This window comes from Varroa jacobsoni, unplaced genomic scaffold, assembly GCF_002532875.2.
Source record: "Varroa jacobsoni isolate VJ856 unplaced genomic scaffold, vjacob_1.0 scaffold_126, whole genome shotgun sequence".
Taxonomy (NCBI): Eukaryota; Metazoa; Arthropoda; class Arachnida; order Mesostigmata; family Varroidae; genus Varroa; species Varroa jacobsoni.
In genome coordinates, this window is record NW_019213028.1 from 76,461 (window position 1) to 98,850 (window position 22,390).

Consider the following 22,390-nt stretch of genomic DNA (forward strand, 5'->3'; position numbering starts at 1 on the left):
GCTGCCACATAAAAAACGAATATTGGCAAGTATTCTTTGTTGCGTTACCATAGCAGTCGTCAGATTTGCAAAGACAGTTGATTTTGGTAAATTAGCATCAGATCGTTGAAGTGAAACACGGAGTATGCTATTCACTGCCATTTTGTAGGGCACAGGACGGCATTTGCCATCTGTCTGCAACTATGAGCTTGGCTGTTGTAAGATTTATCCCAGTATAAGAATAGTTATAAAATAAACATTTTCAGTTCAGAATAGCTTGGCATTTATTTGATAGTACAGTAAACATTGACGCTCTAGCGGGATTCACACGATTACTTCTTACGATGAATAGGATCTATATAAAGGAAACTTTATGACACCCTCGATCTCGACATTTCGATAAATCGACCGCAATAGAAATTCTAATCCGAAATTAGCACCGTATTAAAAGGGTCCGAAAGGCGCTAACCAGATAGTAGTAGATTTCATTGTTTTTTCAAATTACTCTGCTGTGACTGTATCACAGCTACTATATTGGGGATATGCTTCGCAAATATATGTAGACATATATATATATATATTAAGTTTGTTACTCACACTTGTTTAATAGTTCATTTTATGTAGAAGGCATACAACACAGTCACAGAAACATGATGGTGCATGTTTGTATGTGGTGAGAATTATGCATGGTGATTTTTAATAAGCATAGCCAAAAAATATACCACCAAGAGTACCTGTAGATGCTAGCCGCACTTCACTATGTGTGACGATAACGTTATTGCAACTTATTTTCGTAGGAACATAAGCAATATATATCCCTTTATTCTTTTCCGTTTTCTCATTTTTTTTTTTTACTATTATTAAACTTTATAAGAAAAAGGCCCCATATCTAAACACTTCTATGAGACTTCCGCACTTGTTTGCACCTCGAGTTTTGCTATTTATTCCTAAGCGTTTTAGTTTTCTGTAAAGCAACGTTACCTTGAGAAAGCAATGATTCGACGGTCAGTGAAACAGTCAGACCGTTTGTGACTATTGTTGCAGCCGGTCTGGCCTTCCATAGCTGGCTATTATTGTTCTCACGTGAGCTAGCTATTAACAAAATAACGACCAAAAGATAGTTGTTATCCCAGTCAGCCAACCGGCGAACCAGCCTGTCTGTGTAATCAATGCGTGAAAAACACGCGTACCAACGTTTTCCTTTTTTGATCATGGATGTGGAAGAGGGTAGACCATTGACCACCAGCCAGAAATCGAAAAAGATCGTCAGCGCTTCACTGAAGACGAATTTCGAGCAGCAGAGGGAACTATGACGCTCAACTTGACAATGGCGAACAGACAGCCTCTACGTGTTATTTCCAGTCCCGGCAGTACTCAGCATTGAAACAACGGCAAGGTACCGATAACAACGAACCAAATATTACTAGTTATTCAATTTTTATTCATGGCGAAGACAATTATAGAAATTTTATTTACAACCAATTCAAGCAGAGTATCCCTAACTGCTCCAAAAGCTCCACTAGCGATGGCCATCTTTATATGATTAGACGGGGCAGTGAAGTCATATTTAACGAGGCAGTCAGATACAAATGAAGATTTTTGTATGGGCTAAGCGCAAGCATAAACATGCCAATGATGAACTGACAACCCAGGCAAGCATAATTAATTTAAAAAATGCAGATACAAATGCGTTATGATTTTGTAACGCGAAATGTTGAAGCTGGGGTGAGGTGACGCCTCAAAGGAGGAATCCAAACCCAGCTAAGCTAACATATTCGTGTGATCCAATCGATGCAATACATTTTGTTCCGTTAATTATCCTGTCAAATTATGTGAATTCGCACTTAAAGGACGAGACGACTGAAGGCGTGTCTAAACTTGTTTGTAGCGACCATGAAATAATGACCTTCAATGTACTCGAACTTCTCACAGAAAATCAGTAGTTTAACCAGCTCAGATACTTACCTTCACCCGTCAGGGTATTAATTTTTCTAGAATCTCATGCCATGCAGCTGATGACGAATCTTGGTCTGAAGTACTCGGACTTTTTTGCACGCGTAGGGATATGATATATGAACTTCGACGGGTTTCGTGCGTCTGGAAGTAAAATTTACAGGTGTAATTGTTAAGAGCCGATTTATTAATTGTTGCGCACATTTAAATTCGACTTCCGCACAACTTTTGGCCGAAAAGGAATCACGGCGGTTGGGAGTCCAACGAACTAAAATTTATGGGTATTAACGAGAGACATCAATTGCTTCGTGGGTTCACAATATCGACGACATTAATCATAACTATGGGCATACGGTTTATAGTATAAATAATGAATGACGTCCGTTTTCAAAACGATGCTATCGAATCGAGCCCAGATCAGTCATAAGCTGAATGTGTAAGAGAGAAAAATCAATGGTTTCCTTTTTTTTTTCGGTAATAGTTTTTGAGTCGATCTCCTTTTAGTTTGATTACTGAAAATGGCACACGCAACTAGCTGAACCATCTTCATCAGTTACATTCTTAGAGGTGATCGAGTTCGTCATTCGGGAAAAAGAAAGAAAAAAACAGATAAAGCTGTCCATCGAGCGTGAGATGACAGACTAAAATGCAATGTAATACGACGCGACTCGGCGAAGAGATCGAGTATAGTAATGAGTGTAATGTAAAGAATGAAATAGTAATGAAGCACAAAAGATTGTAGAGCCTTGAATCTACGAGATACTCCAGGCCGAGTTCAGTCAGGAAAAATACTTGACTCACGACGATGCGATCCGCTTGTGAAACGCAACAACAACAACAGCAGCAGCAGTAGCAGACGACAGATTGACGGCCTTGAACATGTACGTAGAAGTTTACCCTATGGACATCCAACTAGCGCCAAAAAAATCGTTCACCAGACAGAAGTGTAAACATACGTCACGAAGCAGACACAGACAATCGGTGGTGTCTTCACGTGACGCGCTCATTGCACATGAGCAATGTGTCATAATATAACGGTACTGCTTTGCTTCACGGCGATGAATGAACAGTAGTAGTATTAAACGAAACCTGCTCATTGTAACGATTTCGGTGGACTGATGCATGACGAAAGTACGTTCAGGTTCGTTTAACAATCAATAATTATAAACTCGAGCAATAGGGTATTTGTGGGGTTCTATAGTTCTAGTACTATGAACAATCGGTCTATAAGAGTTGACTTTGGGAGCCACAATAAACCTTTGATTACTTGTCAATGCCGTTGTCCTATTCGTATGATTCTCGTTCTTTTATCAGACATAGATTAACTATATGTAGTTTAAAGGATACAGCAAGTGTTTTTGTCTTTCACTGTGAGCGTTGAAGATACTAATAGATGCGCGGGTTGTCTCTCAAAGGCCTGTCGACCTTGAAAATCTTTTATTTACAGGAAACAGTTATGTTCTTGGCGATGCTACTACGCGTCTCCATTCAGATGCGTCCGCCGACATTAATCAAATGATATTAATAATGGGGTGTATATGCATCAGCTTAGTTATACGTCCTAACTTTTATAATTGTAATAGATACTTCCTTCCAGTGATCATCTTGATTTCTTCTTATTTTTTTAATTAGTCCTTGTAAAATGGACGTTAGGCACACGTACGTTCAGGCTAACTATGTGGGTCGAAAATAATACTCGCGACTACTCTCCTATGAACTAATGAGGGTGTTTTAACTAATAGTTGACGTTCACTCCGAGTCGAGACATAAGTGAAGCTCGACATTGACACAGTGGAAGACGCATTCATCAATCGCGACATGGGTGTCAGGCAGTCTCGATGATTCACCGGTCTCGCCACTTTTGAGCGTCGTATGCGCGGTACGCTTCATCAATAAAGCATAACACTGGGGGGAAATTGGTCATTGTAGAGCAAATCTTATGAAAAGTAACTCAATGAAAAAATGAAGGTGATTCAGTCTGATGGGCGCGATGTTAATCAGCGAAAATGAAATGGGAATTTTCCAGACAAACTATGGCGTGAATCTATATACAACGTTCGTATATACCGGAGGACATTACAGAAGGATAGCGGTACGATAGGGTAATAGCTGCTGCTGACTATCTATTGACAACGATTGCATTAGCTCGAGAATCAGTCTTGCAAAATGACGGAATCAATAATGCGCGTCGTAGCTGAATCATGGCGGCCTCTACTATCAATGAATTCATTATCGGTTGGCAAGTGGCTCGCCGTGGACAAGGGCAGACCGCTCGACCTGTTTTGAAACGATACTTAACAAAGAACGCAATCATAGTCACTTACGTTTCATTCGAACAAAGCTTATTAGTTTCACCGACTGACTTCTATAAACAATCAGACTTTTTGGCCCGGCATAACAGCTCAACTATGATATGGTGCCATGATGAACATTGAGCTTAGATATTTCAGTGATCCATCACGCGGTTTGCCGTTTATAACCCGTCTTGCTGCAGAGTACTGTCGTACGTAAAATTAACTTTAGCTCATCTTTTATGCACGACCAATTCATTTCTTCAACTAAATGGCCGACACACATCGGAGAGTGACTGCGTTTGATTTCTAGCTGCATTTACAATGCCTCTAATATTACGTCAGTATCGTGCTAGACGCCCGTGTTGAGCTTCGTCAAAACTAGCTACCATTGGAACAAGCATTTCTTCTCAATTACTTCCTCTCGCTTTTCCAGATAAGGAAAATAGATTACTAAAACGAGAGTGTTCTGCCCTTCGACTCGTTCCCCAACAGCCGCCGAGCCGAACATCAGCCATCAGAAATTTATTCCTCTACATATATGTACATGTCAAGTCACCACGTTTATTCAGCTATTATCGACAATAAAGATCTCGAACAATGTGCTGACCGTGGTTTGTTTACGACTTTTGTTAAAAATTTGTTTCTTCTTTATTTCGCTTTCAATGTCTCTGTGCTAGCCGTGACCCGATTCCACCTCCCTCATTTCCTATTCTATTGATTTGCATAAAAAAGGAGGCAATCGAAGGCCTATTTTCGTTCAGCCTTTCACCTTACCGCAACCATACTCGACGTCAAACCACTCTCTAATAGTAGCCACTGCTGAACTTCGGCACTTTTTCTACTTCCATGCTCGCATCATACACTAGCATATGCTCATTCGTCCACACGATTGCCTTTTACGTGTATATATGTTGCAGTATATTCGATCTGAGAGAACGGACGCGTTTGTATCAGCACGAGATGGCCGCAGCTAGTGGGCAGGCAGGCAAGCAACCGATCCAATAATGATAGGGGTCGCCACCGTAGTGAACGACATGCTTTTGGGCAGATGGGCGTTGAGCTGACCCCCTGCCGTAGCTCCTACCAAGGGTGTTGTTGTGGTTTGCCTGCGTATACGGTTATTTTGCTTTTTTTTTTCAGAAAGGGTCAGATGTATGTTATTAGATTCGCTTCCGCGCGGCGTGGAAAATCACATTACTTTGATGGATCACCTAAATAATAACAAAAATAATATTAACTAAGTTTCTAAGCAGCGAAAATAACGACATTTAGGCAGAGCTGACTGAAGCCACTGCCGTTAACCTGGCTGATGACAGTCTGTTCGTTGGCAGTTAGCGAACCGAGCAGACTGCTACGGTTACAGTGGCCATCACAACAGGCAGATACCACAAGCAAGCTGAAAGTGTTTGCTTACTTTTGTCCTGGAGAGGAGGGAGAGATCGTCTGTGAGAAGATCCCGTTGTGTGGTTCAACTTTTAAATTTTCCCGCCAAAGACGCGCCATAGGGGAAGCTAAATTGAGGAAGAAGGCATATTATGAGTGTGTTTGATGCTGCATGCCATTTTTCTTTCATGAGCTTATTAATATAGACGCCTGTTAATATAGACAATATGTCAGTATATAGAATAGATACTAAGCAAGCACCGTCAGGTGCGTACGGAATGAGCAACGCAACAATTAAAAAGATGCGGTTATAGATGATAACTTCGATCTTCACGTCGATCGTGTACCTCACGGGAAAAAATCGTAAGAGACTTTTCGAGGTCAAGCACTACGATGAAGCGCGGTAGAATATGAAAATTGTCAAGTTTCTCATCCTTGACTCTGGAACCATACAGCACAATACTAACAACAGCTGACCCAGATGGAAGGTTCAGGATAGAATGAAGTTATGCTAATGCCCTTCTGTACACACATGGGCACGAGCATATCCTCGGCGCGCGCACACGCACACGGGCGATTACGGCCACGACGGTTATTCTTTTGGCTTTGTCTAGGTCGCTCTGTCTGTTTTTGCGTCGCCTTTGTATTTTCTTCCTCTTTAAAGATTTTTTTAAATGTACTTTTCTGTTCCTTGCATCGCTACTACTCATTAGCTATACGATGGCTGAACGCAAGCTTTGAGAGCTATTTTGTGCGAAACGATGATTTGATCAACTATGCTAAGGAGCAGTAGTCGATAATGGTCGATGTAGCCGACATATTATAGTTATTGTTGTTGTTTTATAGGATATCGTTGCTGTGGGCCCACTCCTGTTCCTGTGGCAAAATAGGGCACGAAGGTCAACGTAGTAACGTCACAACTTTAAATAGAACAAAATAATCTAACAAACGTATAACACCAGCGTCATGACTTCATTTATAGCTAAGTTGAATCACTAACAACAACACCAATAACAATAACGGTTAATAATGATAATAATGACCATAGGCTAAACTCTCCAAAAAACATAAAATCTGCAGTATGATCACTGATCATAACAGCTGTCATAATTTTTATTTAAAGGCATTTTAAATTAGCTATTTTATATTGCAGTTAAGAGTGAACAAAAATTAGCCATAAAAGCTAGCAGAATAGCAGAGAACTACGTTAATCTTCTCGCCAACGAAAATTACTAGTACGTTTAATTAATAATGAAGGGGGAAGTCTCAACAATCCGGCTAGCGATGATTGGTCGCATTAACTATATGTAATGTCATCTCTAATAACTTTTTGAAATTCCCACAAATCAATAGCATTTCTAGCGCCATCATTAAAAACATCTTATGTACATATGTTTTACATGAAGAATTATCTCTATAATACATTTTTATATGAACGTCATCCAACACAGTCTGTGGCAACGTTATCTTTGGTCGAAGCCAGAATTTGTTGGGAACTTGACCCGTTTCACAAGATGCAGCTGAAATATTTATTTATATTATTATGAGTCGATCATTATTTGCGAAATCGCGCGAATCGATAGACCCAAATGAATATTATACACATGATTCCCATTACATAGCTGGCATTACCGTATGGTTGCTTGTCATCACGTTATAACAAGACGTTAAGGCAATGAAGTTTGATCAGTCCTCGATACAGCGGCCGGGCAATTTCGAGTGAAGGCCTGCATTTGCCTGAGCAGGACAGCGTCGTGTTAGGCTAGTAACAAAGTTCGCCGAATTGTTGCGTCAACAGAATCATCGTGACCAGCAACAATAATAGCAGCACTTATTTACTGCTCCGCTCGACAGACACTCAATACTGAGTTGTTGTACTGGCGTCATGTACGATCTCGTTTATCCAGCGGTTGATCAATTTTCGACAGCAATGGTGGCGGCGTACGGTCATTGTCATTGTCATGATGGCTGTCATTGTAGCGGCGACGTTAGCGGTCAATGAATGATCGAGGCGCCGAAGTTGCAATGGGTCGCCTTCATTTCTCTACTTCCGTTTGTTTGTCTTCTTTTTACTGTTAGCGCGTATGTTGGGGCTGCCAATGGGAGAGCGGCGTTTAGGAGAAACGCAGCCAAAAACAGGGAAGCGAAAAATTGTGAAATGCAGCCACAACAGTCGCGTCAAAATTTGTCGCTACCCATCTAACCGACGTGCTATATATCCGAGCCGATCGACTGATGAAGCAACAAAGCCCGGCGATGACGCTGCTGTGGATTGTGAGGCTAGCAACTGTACGACCAGGTGTAGACAATCAACGCCAGTGTACATCGAGGCCAATAACAGCACAAGGTGGCATGGCATTGACGCTTGGGGACGTCAACGAATATGTCACTCTGCTGGCGCTTCTGCGTTTCGGAATACCGATCGCGTTCTATTTCAGTCAAGTAGCGGCCGTTCCGCATTACTCGTCTGTTCTAATAGCAACTGTCGTTATTTCGAAACGATAAAGTGAACAACAAAGTGAGCAAACGTAAAGCGAACGAAAAGTTGCTTACCGGCAAGGAAAGTTTGTCCAAAAACTAAATAAATAGATAGAAATGTGCCGTCGGCTATTTTTTCAATTTCTGTCAGTAGCAGCAGTATGACAAGACGTACACCTCGATTAGTCGACTGAAGTGCCGATAACAAGAGCAACGTGAGCGTAGCGGCGCGTAAACCGCAAGGTATATACAAGCCGCCACGTAGACTAAATTCGACGAATTCATTGTTGAATCACTGTCGTTGGGTGAGTTATATGATTAAAATAATGGAATTACGAAGTTGTTATTAGGGATGAACCTGAATTATATTGTTTTTCGATTTAAGGTCACCTGTCTTGTAGCAGGCATCCCATTGGCGGAGCTCGAACTTCGTTTGCACGCTTTGTTAAAAAGAGGTTCACTCGTCTTAGCGACAGCGTCGCTTTTAAAGTAGAAAGCGGACACGTCCGCTATCGTAAAAAATCCTCGTCGCAACAAAAGATTTCTAACAGCAATATAAAATAGAAAAAAATACTCTATATATTGTAAATAATACAATATAGAATACTAAATCGTTATTCTAACAGCATCGTTCAAGGGCGTTTAGGATTTGAAAGAACCAACAAAACTGGGCTTCAAATGAAGTCTGTATGAGAGTTTCATTCTGAGGACCTAGTCAAGACGCTTTTGGCCATTTACATCGCATTATGTGTTACGCAGCTGCTGAGAATCGTACCGCGCATGAAACGCACAGAGGCCCGGCTTAACACACGCTCCATTTACGGCTTATTAAGCATCCACATTACGAGTCCTTATCGTTGACTAAAAATAATTGTTTGTCGCTTTACAGATGCACTCCTGTAATCCTAAGTTTTGCCATGAAGAAGGACATGTTGTAACCGAATGAATGTTATTTTTACATGAATTGCATCTGACAGGAACGTCATTTACACGTACGTTCGTTCTGCTTCGATTACGACCTCAGTCCAATGCCTGATAGCCACGAGTCATTTTCAAAAGTTCCTTCTGTGTATTCGTGAATAACTTGTTGATGCCACCCTTGACTAGACCGATATTCGCTGAAGTCCCGCTCAGATATGCCAGATACAAATGAAGCGAAATAGATTAGAGCTTTGAAAATAGGTCAACAGTCTCAAAAATCAGAAGGCTAAGAAGTCCAAAGCGTATAAAGAGAAGCAAGAAACCTAAGGCCTAATTGGCGATAGACACGCTGCTCTCTTCCTTTTTCTAGGTTGAAATGTTTCTCTTCTAATTTCGAAGTCGAAATGTACGCCTTCCTTTCTGCGTTCTCGAGAGCGTTTTCGTACACTCGTGAAGCAGCACAGAGACCGAAATCATTTTCATTTTCTATATCTGATACTTGAACCGTTAGGCATCACTCTAGATGACTGGCTTCCAACGTGAAGCGACATGTGTTTACGTCCGAATTCGGACCATGACCACGACGTGTCCTGAATCTATCATGCGGACCAGCTACAACGTAAACAGTCACTTCTGAGCAACCAAAGCGTTTCATAATTTTAGCAAGAGTTAAGCACATTATACAGTAGCTGATTTCAGGTCATATTCGGCATAAGAACCCCTGTTTTCACCATCAAGCATTCGTGCTCTTATTCCACAAAGAGACGGCCATTTCTCCCGTAACAGCACACGAACGAATGCCGAGTAGAAGTAACCATTGCTATGACGTTGATTTATAGTTTGGTTTTTACTATTTAATTACTCTTGTCATGGAGCCAAGCACAATTTTTTTAGTTGTTGCCGTAATGATAGTCATAGATTATACATACAGCTTAACATATGTCACATATATCTAAATGTATAATACTCGGAATATTGAGGCGGTCAAATCAACGGGTAACTTAGTGCTATACTTCGATCATTCGGCTGCAGGGAAAGAATGCCCTGACCCAACGCTGATCAAAGTCATGGTTGTCTACAGAGTTGACATACCATCAATTACCATTTGACAAGAACACCGCTGGAGAAACTCAATTCTGAAAAAGCCACTAAATAGACTCTGTAATTAGCAAACCCTGTCACGAATGTTCATTCCGTATTGGAAACGATCGTGGGCTATATTCTGGAATAAATCAATTAGATTAATACTAGACATTGGTAAAAGGTACAAAGTACTTCCTAAGCATACATGGCCGTAGAGTGTTTCTGTTGGATCGCTTATCGCCACTTTTTCTATCATGACACCCTGCTTGTTCTGTAGAAATACAGACACACATTTCTACAGATTGCTCGCAAATCCGAAAGTTCATATTATGATTTTTATTTTTTGCATTTCAAACAAGCTATTATACGAACTCGATCCAAGAAACAATCGGATATATCGCAGGTGCTGTTATCTGACAGGGACCATTTTTTTTTCTAGAATAACGATTGCTTCTTTTTTATTCTGGGATTAATTCACTAGGAAATAACAGTCACACTATAAAGACGTAGAAAACATATATTTGCTTTATCTATTTACGAAACCTGGATCACTTGTATAATATTTTTTTAAATTTAGTTATATACATATATTTAGATATTTCTTTTTAGTTAGACATTATGTAATTCATTTGATTCAGCTTACAGTAACTATTGGCCATTCGCTGCTCATTATTCATGCTAGTAATTGCTAAGCACTAGACGTATTTTTGATAGTTATTTTCTATAATAATAATTTCGCAAAAAATTGCTTTTATATATATATATATATATATAATAAAAAATGCTCTTATTTATCATTAACAATATTATTCTTGCACTGTTCCTCATGCAGTATCACACTACAGGTAATCAACCTCTGGTGACGCAAATGAGATGAGGTTAGCTAGTAATCCCTTCTGACATTATCGTACGTAATAATCGTTGCCTCATTCCAATTACCGATAATGAACGGTATCATTTGTGCTACCTTTATTACCTATGATTCGCGAAGTGTCAAGAAAGGTATTTATAGGGTCATCACGAAATTACCACGATGTGCGAGGTGAAAATCTAAAAAAAAAATATTTCCCCAGTAACTATCTACGTTCATAGAATGGGAGGCTCCATTTACGAAACATTTAGAACACATTTTACTTAATGCTTCATAGCGATGTCCAGGTGTGGAACAATCATTAAACGCCAGGCTCCGTATTAGTCACCCCTCGATGTCATTGAACGTCCCGCATGGCAAGGTGCAATTACACAGTGAACATCATCATCCAGCGAGGGGGCCTTCGCAAGGCTTGAAATACTTATCGTATTACTTTCGAAAGGAACGGATTCGTACGTAGATTACGATTCAGTAGGCGAACATCTTGCCACTGTCCCATGACGGGGACCTTTCGCGACCTTTACCAGATAAGCAAGTACTTTCTGGCTGTCACCCTAGCCAACAACAAGCTTAGTCTCTACAATAAAATTGGTATCTCAGTCAGTAGATTGTTCGTTGGTGGTCATGACTCTGTTCTAAAACGTTCCGTTACTCTTTATACAATCATGACTTTGTGCGTCTTTTGTTTAATAATAATAATTTTCAATTTTTTTCCATTAAACCGTTAAAGCGCTTTTCAATCGCTCATTATTACCCGGCAGAGATAAAACATAGTTGACAAGTTCACAAGTACAGGATGCATCCGGAAGCGATAGGGACATGCGGATGCTTATCTTGCATGCTCTGGCCTGAAAATCATAGGGTGCTAACGCACTGATTCTATATTGCCTTGTTTCTGTTGTTCTTTTCTTTCTTTGAAGTCATGTCATTAATACGGCTGAATTACTTTTTGATTTTCTTTCAGTTGTTGTTCGATACATAACGATCCCTTTAACTAGTTTGATTTGGCAATGACAATGTTATAGACGAGCAGAACTTTCATTCCTCGGCACTTTATCGTAGCCATCTGTAATCTTTGTCCATGACAAAAGTTGCAGAAGAGGTCCGTTGTGATTGTACGGATGTTCGGCTCGAGGCCATTTGAGTCGGTGCTTTCTAATTTGGTATTAATGACGTACTTCCTGGATATTATCCTGTTTCGATTTTATTGATTATTTCTTTTAGTAGTTATGCATATTACATATTCGTTCGTTGATTTCAAGCACCCCAATCAGTCATTTTATATATAGAAAACATATAATTCAGTCAAATTCATTTTATTCAGCACATTTTTCGATATATGATTTTCCTGTACAGCAGTCCCTATGGCTGCTATACTCATAATCCGTCTAGTCATTTCTATTCATAGAGACTGTTCTATGTGCATCTTTACAATGTCCCAGTCAGTTATCCAATGGTTGCTTTCGTGATCCATCGATTATATGTCTAGCTAAATGTAACTTAGTACTGGAGGTTAGGGTGCGTCTTATAGATTATATGCACACGTATTTTTTTTGCTCTAAATCTAAAGCTTTTAATTTAAAAAGCTTCATTTTTTTAACTTGTTTACAAATAAAACATATTCTATTATGCAGGCAGCATATATAAATTTGGAGTTTGGGAAATTTTTGTAGGTTGTTTTTAACACTTATACGAATAAAAACAGATACTTCAACGAATTTTTTTGTATGATACAGAAGAATCATTCCTGACGGTGACTAAGATAACTACCATTCATCACGATCACGGCTTCTATCTGGGACCTGAATCACAAAGTGATTCTGTTCAAAATATTCTTTCTTTAATTTATAGACAACATTTTGACCATGCATCAAGCGATATTGCTCGGAGTAAACTGGTCGACGTGTCGTTCATGAGCGCTATGTACAAAAAGTTCCAACGGAACTAAATATTGGGTTGATAACAGGCCAAGGGTCCTAAAAATCTAATAGCTTGAAACGGCCAAAAAGTCCGTAAGGCGTAAAAAGGAGCAAATTCCGTTCAAGTTTTGCAGAGGTCACTTGAAACTTAACAAGAGGGTAGATCTTCGATAACGAGCAAAAAGCTACATTTTTCATTTTGATGGGGCTTCGGCCAATGCGGAAAGATCGGATAATAGCTGATCTTCGTTCTAATTCTGGAAATCACGTGCTGTCTTACGGTAGGATGAGCCTCTGACTCCATAAATTTATATAAGCGGAGTTATGCGAGCACCGATCTGTTACTGGATATAATACGAAATGTGTATCAAATGCATTATATAGCTACACTAATACATATTTCACCTTATTCTTTATCGAACTCACATAACAATTGTTAACCTTACCCTATTTATGTTGAATATGCTATTTGATTTTTTGCAAAAATTTTTGACGTTACTCGTTTAACTGAGGGTTTCCGTAAGATGCTGGAAAGTCGTGTCTCAATTTTACAAGCACTGCGAAACTATAAACTTCCTTATTCTCTCGTTTCGCGCTTTACCTTTCATGTCCGTTGGCTTTGAAACTGCGTAACGCACAGTGTTGAGAGAGAAAGAGAAAGGACCCTGAGAGGAGATACGCCGTCCCGAACTGAGTAAAGCTCAATTCTACGAAGCATTGCTTGCTCAAGGAATACTGTGCCGACGGGAACACAACGAATATACGAAAAAACGGGGCGTCGCTTTGTGATAGCAATAGATAAGTACGGTGGTAAATAGCGACTCTGTTTGTCTACACACAGAATATTGTGGACATATAAACATATATTTGATGTGTCTGCTTGCTTCTTCTTTTTTGTCTTAGAAGAGATACCTTCGGTTACGGCCAGCTACTCCAAAACTAGCGTAATCACATACGATGATATATATATGAGTCTGTAGAGAACTTCGTCGGCCTTAATAAATGGGTCATATCGAACTAGAATTCTTCAAAAGAATTTTCATTGACATTATTGTCTGTTCGTTCTCGCAAGTTGGCTCTTCTTAGGAATCGATCGGTTGTGTTATTTTCCTTTAAGTTTGAATTATCTAACGTATACATGGGGCACATTTAGACGTTTTGATTTACATAGGAAATTGCAGCGTATGTACCTGCTATTTTTATTATTAGATGAACTTAAATAACGAATTGTCATTATGTCGATACCGACGATCGTGACCGATACACCTCGCGCCGCAATTAAGCCTAGTCCTTATGCAGTACTACGTTTAAGAACAGCGTAATATCCGTGTACGATTATACGTTATCATAAAAAACTGCCAAGCAAGCATTTAGCCCGACACATTTCTCGATATAGCGCGAAAAACATGTTACTACATTGATAAACCGCGGCTGTGAACAAACCTTAACAGGGACGCAGTGTTCATATACTATTACCCTACATTCACATATACGAATAGGTAATAACGTTCATAGTGATGACATTGCTGTTTTCCCATGCTGGCCTCTATTTTGTCAATAATTAACACATTACCAACGCAACAACGGCAGTAGCAGACGCCCGGCCGACGTTCCCGCCGAAAGTAAGAAACAGGCCAATTGGCCAAGCCTACCTCATCTATTTCACCATTCACTATCGGTCGATACGACCGTTGTTGCAATGTCCTGTTTTACACTGGCTATTTTATTTAGACATTTACCTAATACATCAGAATGTTGCCGCTGCCGCTTTTGCTGTCAGTGATCAAAAGCATCCTATTTGTTACACGCAGACGCTTAGCGCGACGCTACTCCTCGCTGATTATTGGCAACGGCAGTGCGGTATTATAACGAGCGAGGAAGGCTCTGATGTTGCCTGTCGCTGTTATATGATGTCAACGCGAACGGTACGTGCCATATTTACTGCGAATGAGTTTGTATCTGAATGACATGCGTCTATACAATTGTTTATATATATATATATATATATATATATATATATATATATATATATATAATGATACGTTTGTCTAATGACATCGTGGTCCTTTTTCGTTTGGCTATTATTGTCTTTTACTTCCTTCGCTAGGCCAACTTCGCTGCTTGACTAGATGGCCTTTGAAGCTTGGCCTGATTTGTTTCCTAAGCTGGTTTACATCGTTGCTGTTGGCGTTTCGTTCCTGTCATCGTCGACGGCAGGGGCATTATTGTTATTTAACACGACTCATTATATCACTTATGTAAATAGGGGATGTTGCAATCGAAATGAAACAACCCAACGAAAAGCGGTCGTGGATAATCGCTGATCATGTTTAAATGCCAATTGTCAAAATACCGTTGTTTTTCTTTGATCTCGTTAATTTACATAATAAGACATTTGAAAAACGAAGTTTACATTGATGAAACCCGCAAGGCAGATAATAGCGGAAAGTCTATTTAGGATAAGCAACTCGACGTGCTAAAAATTGAATGTCTGTTAATGTGGTAGCAATAATAACGCTCTCAACAACAAACTCTCGTTCGATTCAACCATGGCGCAATGTTTAACTACTTCCTTTCGATTGGATCGAATTTGTCGTATGAGGGTATCCAAAACATCGATTTGCGCATGAAAAATGTTTTATTCATACTCGAAAAAAGTTTACGTGAAAACGTGTATCAGCCATATATTGCGGCGAAACGTAAAGCGAACAGCGTCAGGTGCTAACTGTGGCTGTGAATTATTTCGAACGAAACGAAGTAGTATGAAATGATTTGCGACTAATCTTCGAAATCTTTATTTGTTCGTAGCCTACCGACGGTTAAGTTTACTGCTCCAAGTTCTCATTTGCTGTTCAGTTAGTTGCTGTGAGCACTACGCGCGCCTTTTTTAAAAGTTGCTTCTGTTAGATTTCGCATAGAGAGGACAGCGTGACTTCGCGTCATTCGCGTTCGGATCTTTCTCCCCCACTCGGGAGCGTGATAAATCACTGCCAATTGGCACTCTAGCAACAAGCATAGCAACAGCGACATCAGCGCCGGCATAAAACCCCAACGAAGAAGATGATGACGACGACGACGACGACGACGACTTGAAATGGAATTTTCTGGCAATTTATTCTGAAAGGATCTGCAACAGACAGCGGAGTGTCGCTAGTATAACACAACAACCGAACGAGAGTTTTGGGTCGCGGCAGTATTATTATCGCCGTCACCACTATACGAGTGGAAGAAAACCGTCGAACTGGGCTTTTCTTTACTTCTGCCAACAACGAAATGTGTCTGTAATGTACCAGTACTACAAGCTGTGCGAAAGCTGCGATTCCACAATCGAATAAGAACGCTTGATTATGCTCGTATTGTGAATCAGTTAATACTGTTTACAGAAGCAAGCTCTGCATCGACGACCCGCGTTCGACATCCGTTGAATTGCCCGACTCATCATGCAGGCATGACTCATCTTCGACAAATTTTGTTTGGCATTACTTTATTATTTGGTAAAAATAATATATTATTTACTATTATTCTTCACGCGACTTGCAAATATAGGGAGGACTGAGGAGAAATTTTGTCAAATGTGTGAGCATTTGCGTGTTTGAGAGCTTATAGCGCAATATGACAAAGATCAGTTAATAAATTGGAAAGTAAATGAAAACCAACTGATTTGGTCTCCAGTGCAGGCTAGACCAACTCGTTCCCGATAATATGTTAGATAAGAGCTTTTGGTAATGATGTCATGGAAACAAGGTATATTAAGAAGAAGAATAACACTGCTAGTATCAATCGAATACCATAGACTTTGTATATAGGTAGCACGTAGGGGTTGTTAGAGCTGAATGGGTGAAAACTTTTCCACGAAAGGAAATAATTATGCCTAAAGGACCTACCTCTCTCCTGTAGTCTAAAGGGCATTCATTTTTGAAAATTTTCGTTTTTTAGCATTCATTAAAAACACGTGCATAATCCACAAAGTGGAATGACGGGGCTAGAGATGGGGCCACAGAGGACACCATTATTCTTTAAGAAGTCAGACGCTGAATAAAGCTAGTGGGAAAATAGGTATTTTTGAAAAACGAGCGATCATTTTGGCAACAGGAGCCTACGCTTCATAACGACTCGACGTTAAATTAGGGGGTCAAAGATCACGATTCTATTAGCATACATCCTTGTGAAGTTTCGCTTAATGATCGTTTGTTTCGAATGGCTTAAACACTGGTATATCGAAGGATTGCATTTTGTGCGGTAAGTTAAGAGAAACTGTGACAGTGTACTCATTGACCTTCAAAATCGATTCAACCAATGCCTCGATTAATCATAATTTTGTTATACCAGTTACGTTTGATAGCGATCCATAATCGTTCCTATTCCAAATTGATTAGTTTATGGCAAATATTGCAGGGTGATTATGATAGTTTATTTTAAAAGCATGTGTGACATAACGAAAGAAAAATACCATACTTCAGTATATTTATACGAAACACATTGATTCACATTATGTATAACTCTGTGTAGTGAATCGTACAAGATTTGTTTTCACGTCATGTAACAGATCAAAGTGGGGTAGAAAAATTGACTGACTCAAAAAAATAGCATGCTGGCATCAATACGCTATTTTGAGATTACTTTTCAACCTTTTTATTCGTCTCAAACGTACTGAAAGTTCCTCAATATTAACTTTTTCAATCAACGTTTTTCTCTTGCTAGAAGAACAGGCTAATCTATACAGCGTCACGACTTCTGCCTTAGAAATTGACGAGCTTCGTATTTGCTTTACCGTAAAGGTAATCTGGGGTATGATAAAAATATATTGAAATACTGATTATGTCGATCCCATTTCTGTTTCTTCGATATTTCTTCGTACAATTATATTTTCTCCTATTTTTATATTTATAAATAAAAAATATTAATAAACGCATTACGTATAGTAGAACAATAAGCATCTTGTAAAATCGGATGATTTTGGCGCTAAGACATAAAAGCACGATTAGTTCTAGTTGCTATATCTTTTGTTATACTCTATTGTCAAACTATGTGTCAATCAAACGTGATCAATGAGATACAATGCTTCGACTGTTATATAGTTTCGCCCGGAACAATATAAAGCTGTCTCTTTTTGTGCAAATGAGCGAAAACGATCATGCGCATTATCAGTTCGTTATGGCGGATCACATTGAGCTAGTCGTGTGAGATCACTTTTGTTTTGGGAATTTCATCATTTACGACAGTCATACTTCGTGTACAATAGCCGGACCGTTCACCAGTGCAATCTGTTCTGTTGCTTTTCTTTCTTCCTTTACTTTATCTTTACCTTAAAATGATCATTTTGCATTCATTTGTTCCCAAATTATCGCTATAATTTTTTTTCGTCGTTGCTTAAAAATGTTTTGCGGCACAAAAAGTACAACGTTCGACTTAATGACAAGTATGGAAGTATTTCTTGTAACTTTGATCGCGACCGTCAGCTGCTCACAGAAGTTATCCCTGTATGGCTTCCGCGTGGCCGCAGTGTTCACTGTGATGTCCTAATACCAGAAGAAAATACGAATGCTTTTTATTTGTTTGGAGCGAACTTGAACTTGGACCCTACTGTTATTCCAATAGGGGTCGTACGCTACATCGATCAATTCTGCTGCCAGTCAAGCGGGCAGACCATCATCCTATTATCCAATAAACAAAGCATTCCCCACGTAAAGAAGAATGCTTCTAGCATCGCGTAGCCAGGCAACGCCGTGGTTCCTGTCAGTTCGATGTAGCCAATGGCCCCATTGACAGGAGTTTCGCGTACTGAGCAAAAATATGATGGGTGTTATGTCGTCCATTAAAATGAACATTCTACCACGTTAGAGACGCAATATATCCCGGAGTCAAAGGGATACGGGAGATATACGATAACAATAATGAAAATACTTGAATTCATCCTCAGTTATCGAATTATACGTGTTTTGGCCAGCTACGAGTTAATTTGTTGAAATATACCAGATCTGCTAGACAGCGTTTTTTGAAAAGCCAGCCTCTCATTTTTAGCTGAATCGTTTGGCGTTCGGTGCAGAGACACCTTAATCCAATAATGGGTTCACACCTCGCTTTGAACCAATGTATGGAGCAATCATTTTGTTTTTGAATGATCATATGTGGGTATAGTGCGGCGCAATAAATATACATGTACATACTATCAACCTAGCCAGATAGTAACCTAAGGTGCTTTTCTTACGGAAAGAGGAAAGAGAGAGTATTATTATGACTTGGGCAGGGGTGAAGCATATTACTGGACGAGACAATGACCGGTAGGAAGAAATAAACGAAAAGAATGTAAGGGAGATAATTTACTCGAACGCTGCCGACTGTAAATGAGCTGATTTATGGGTTCTCATACAATCTTACATAATATAAGTCCAGAAACTGAACAGGCCAGTAGATAGATAATCAGGAAGACCACCCCGCACTCAGCTTATTTACGGTGGGCATCGATATTAGCGGCAGATACACTTAATATTGTTCTGGTGTTTTTGCGATAATAACAACCTGGTAATGTCAATGGAAGGTCAAAGGAGGAAACTGCAAGTTCCGTGCAGAAGAGGGACGCAAATTGTCACTCCACATAAGTTTCACATATTCAATCGCCAATCAGACCGATACCATATGTACTTGTGTAACTGATTTATCAAGCAGATTGTTATTCACGTCGTAACTAGCGATAACATCGTCGAGTAATGGATAGTTCAATTGTGAAGTCGTCACGACCGGCGAACGCTTTATAAATCTCGGAGCAATAATGTAACTATGTGGCACACTGCTACTGTAGGCAATAATAACGGGAGCAGTCACAACAGCACTGATGCATTGATGTTGATCGTTGTTTCATTTTTGAAATGAAAAGTTTTTCCCTTCTTCTGGGCATCAATCACTGGTCCATTTTCCCCGCATTCATCACGATAAGCAGATTTTTCTTGGCTGTTTTTTTTCCCTTTTTATAGCTAAATTACTGTTGATCAACATTGACGTGGGTTGGGTTGGAAATAAAAGTATACAGATCAGTATTTGGGAATTGCTTGCGCGTCACCAGCTGTGTGAAAACTTCCTCAAATAACAGCTTTTACGCAGGCTTTTAGTGAAGATACTTGTAGTTGTCGGCTTTATCAAGACGACCTCTCATTGATAGCAATGATAAGAATGGTGACATTTGTTTCTGCATCAACTTCTTTCTTTTTCTTTCGTTTCGTTTACAAAACGGCAGTACCGCAGCGGGAGGCGTATTATGACGCTCATAACAATACTGCGATACTGGCATTACTACCGTAATATAATATAATAATTATATTGATGACAATACTGGAACAAACCGTGATACCGTATTGATCTCACCTGACTGATTTAGCCATGTCTTATGAGATATTTAACATCGCACATACACATACACACCCTTTCCCCCAAAAAAAACCAATTTATTTTTTGACTACTACGAAACTCAGTTAAACTCCGTCTAGACACACACACATATATATAGACGTTGTGGTATGTGCCTATTAGTATTCGGTACGTATAATCTTGCTGTTATCCAATGCCGTCGTCGTCCGCTAGTGAGCGGCCGATTTGGCGACGGCGATGCTGCCGCTATACCGTATTTATTACAGACGACGTTGGTATTGTAACCGCCATTAATGTCAGAATGGAACGCAATGTAATCTAACAATCGCACGGAAGGCCTTTCAAGGGCTTTTGCGTTATGCCATTGCCACTGCCGCTGACATTGGCGACATTTGCCAATAATGTCGCCGCCGTCGCCACCGCCGCCGCCGCCGCCGCCGCCGCTGCCATTTCTGCTATTACTAATGGTAATAATAACAAGCGACTGCTGTTGCACGGGATAACAGCAGCAGCAGCGGCGGCAATATCACTGTGCTACCGCTGCTGTCGCTTTCTAGGTCACCATCGCCATTCAATATGTCGCTGTGTCGGTCCGCGGATTACAGTCATAGCTCATTGAAGCAGAATTTTTACCACTTTATATATATATATGGTGTATCTAACTTTACTATTGGTAAAAGCTAAAATTTTAATTGATAGAAGTTGATCGATTGATCTATTAGCAAGAATTGTTATTTGTACGACCGCGGTATAAGCGAATTAAAATATGTTTCGTTCTAGAAGATTTTCCAAGTGATAGATAGTTTCGACTTTGAAACCTCGTGAGTATGAAGAAAAATATTGCTCGATATAAAAACTTGTTTTCGCATTGACATCGCCTGATCAGCTGCTGTCATTATGAGCATTATTCATTTGTACTGAAAGGAAATCAGACTCTGAGGTTAAATAAGCGGTTGCACCGACTGCGTTATTTGGCAACTATCTGCTGAACAATCGAGTTCATAATTCGAATAAAAAATATTCAGGATGTACGACAAGGGGATAAGGTATATATTTGTTTGAAATGCTGATGAAGTTAGTGAGGTGGGCATGCGGCTCACTGACTTAAGCGATTAGAACCCAAAAGATGCAAAATATAGCGTATTGCTCCCGTTATTGTATTGTTAATTAATAAAATAAACAATATTATTATTATGATAAATTTTAAGATGTCTCTGTGCTAGTATGATACTTTTATTTGCGATACTTTAACATTAATTAAAACTGTTGCACGAAATTTTCAAGGTGGTACACATACGTGTCGTTGTGCCAAGGGTGGCGTTCGTTAGACGTAGCAGATAGAAAGTAGATTTAGAATATATGTGACCATTGCTATAATATCATTCGAAACAACGTTTACCTATGATAGATAGTCGGTGTTCCAGTAAGTAACCATTAGCCTGCAAAATGAAATAGCACTAATGCTGCTTTAATGGAAACTTAACAACCGACAAAAGATTCCGTTGTACGGACTTGAATAGGGACAGTTTTACCCCACCACAATTTTAAATTTCATAAGGTAAACACTGAAGAAAATGAGCTCAAACTAACCTATCTAGAAAGGCGATATAACAACTAGAAAATATGTAAGGAACAACTTAAAAAGCCTTGTATTTATTGCAGTATAAGTTGTAAATTATAAAGTAAACTACAGAGCCTGCTAAAATTATCTCTGCTGGACTTTTTTTTCAGGAGAGGTAGTCAATCGAATGGAAGAAACAGTTGACATTGCATTAAAAAGCCTTTGAAGTGGCCTTTTTAGAAGGCGCCGCATATCATTAACAAAGCGTAAAGGTCGCTTCGGCAGCAGAAATTGTTTAGCTAAATAATATTAGCCACTTATAACAACTGGGATTAGAGGCGTGCTGCACTGGCGTATAAACTGGGGGCAAATATAATGCTGTGTGAGAACCGGGGCCCTTTATGCCATAGTAGATAGATACGTGTTCTATAGCATAAACAGGACATGATATGACGTAAGCTCGTTTTACCGGCCTATTACTGAAATCACGCCCATAATTGAAGCTTCTAAATCGTCGTTTCTCGACTTGATCTCCCGCCATCGTTTCTAATGTTAGCTGCAAATAACTCTGCCTTAAGTTTTTAAA

At 39.6% G+C, this 22,390-nt stretch overlaps 1 protein-coding gene and 1 long non-coding RNA gene across 9 annotated transcripts in view; one reads left to right on the top strand and one right to left on the bottom strand.

Moving 5' to 3' along the window:
* The window catches only part of LOC111267793 (uncharacterized), a 47,411-nt gene extending 30,878 nt beyond the window's left edge, over nt 1-16,533 (top strand). Inside the window, exons 6-7 of one of the 2 annotated variants that reach the window (XR_002684843.2) lie at nt 13,522-14,806; nt 15,690-16,533. The gene's annotated coding sequence lies outside the window, so the exon portion shown is untranslated. Of the gene's footprint in view, nt 1-13,521; nt 14,807-15,689 lie in introns of those variants that run through there. The other variant, XM_086971340.1, reaches the window with a different exon arrangement.
* LOC111267815 (uncharacterized) overlaps nt 1-21,919 on the bottom strand; it is a 61,001-nt gene extending 39,082 nt beyond the window's left edge. For 2 of the 7 annotated variants that reach the window (XR_015313859.1, XR_015313860.1), the window contains exons 1-2: nt 2,734-3,062; nt 1,945-2,076 (exon numbers count right to left, since the gene is read on the bottom strand). This is a non-coding gene — a long non-coding RNA (uncharacterized LOC111267815). Of the gene's footprint in view, nt 1-1,944; nt 2,077-2,724; nt 3,063-4,256; nt 4,646-5,000; nt 5,708-13,327; nt 13,499-20,240 lie in introns of those variants that run through there. The other 5 variants (XR_015313861.1, XR_015313867.1, XR_015313870.1 and 2 more) reach the window with 5 other exon arrangements.
* Between the last annotated feature and the right edge of the window lie 471 nt (nt 21,920-22,390).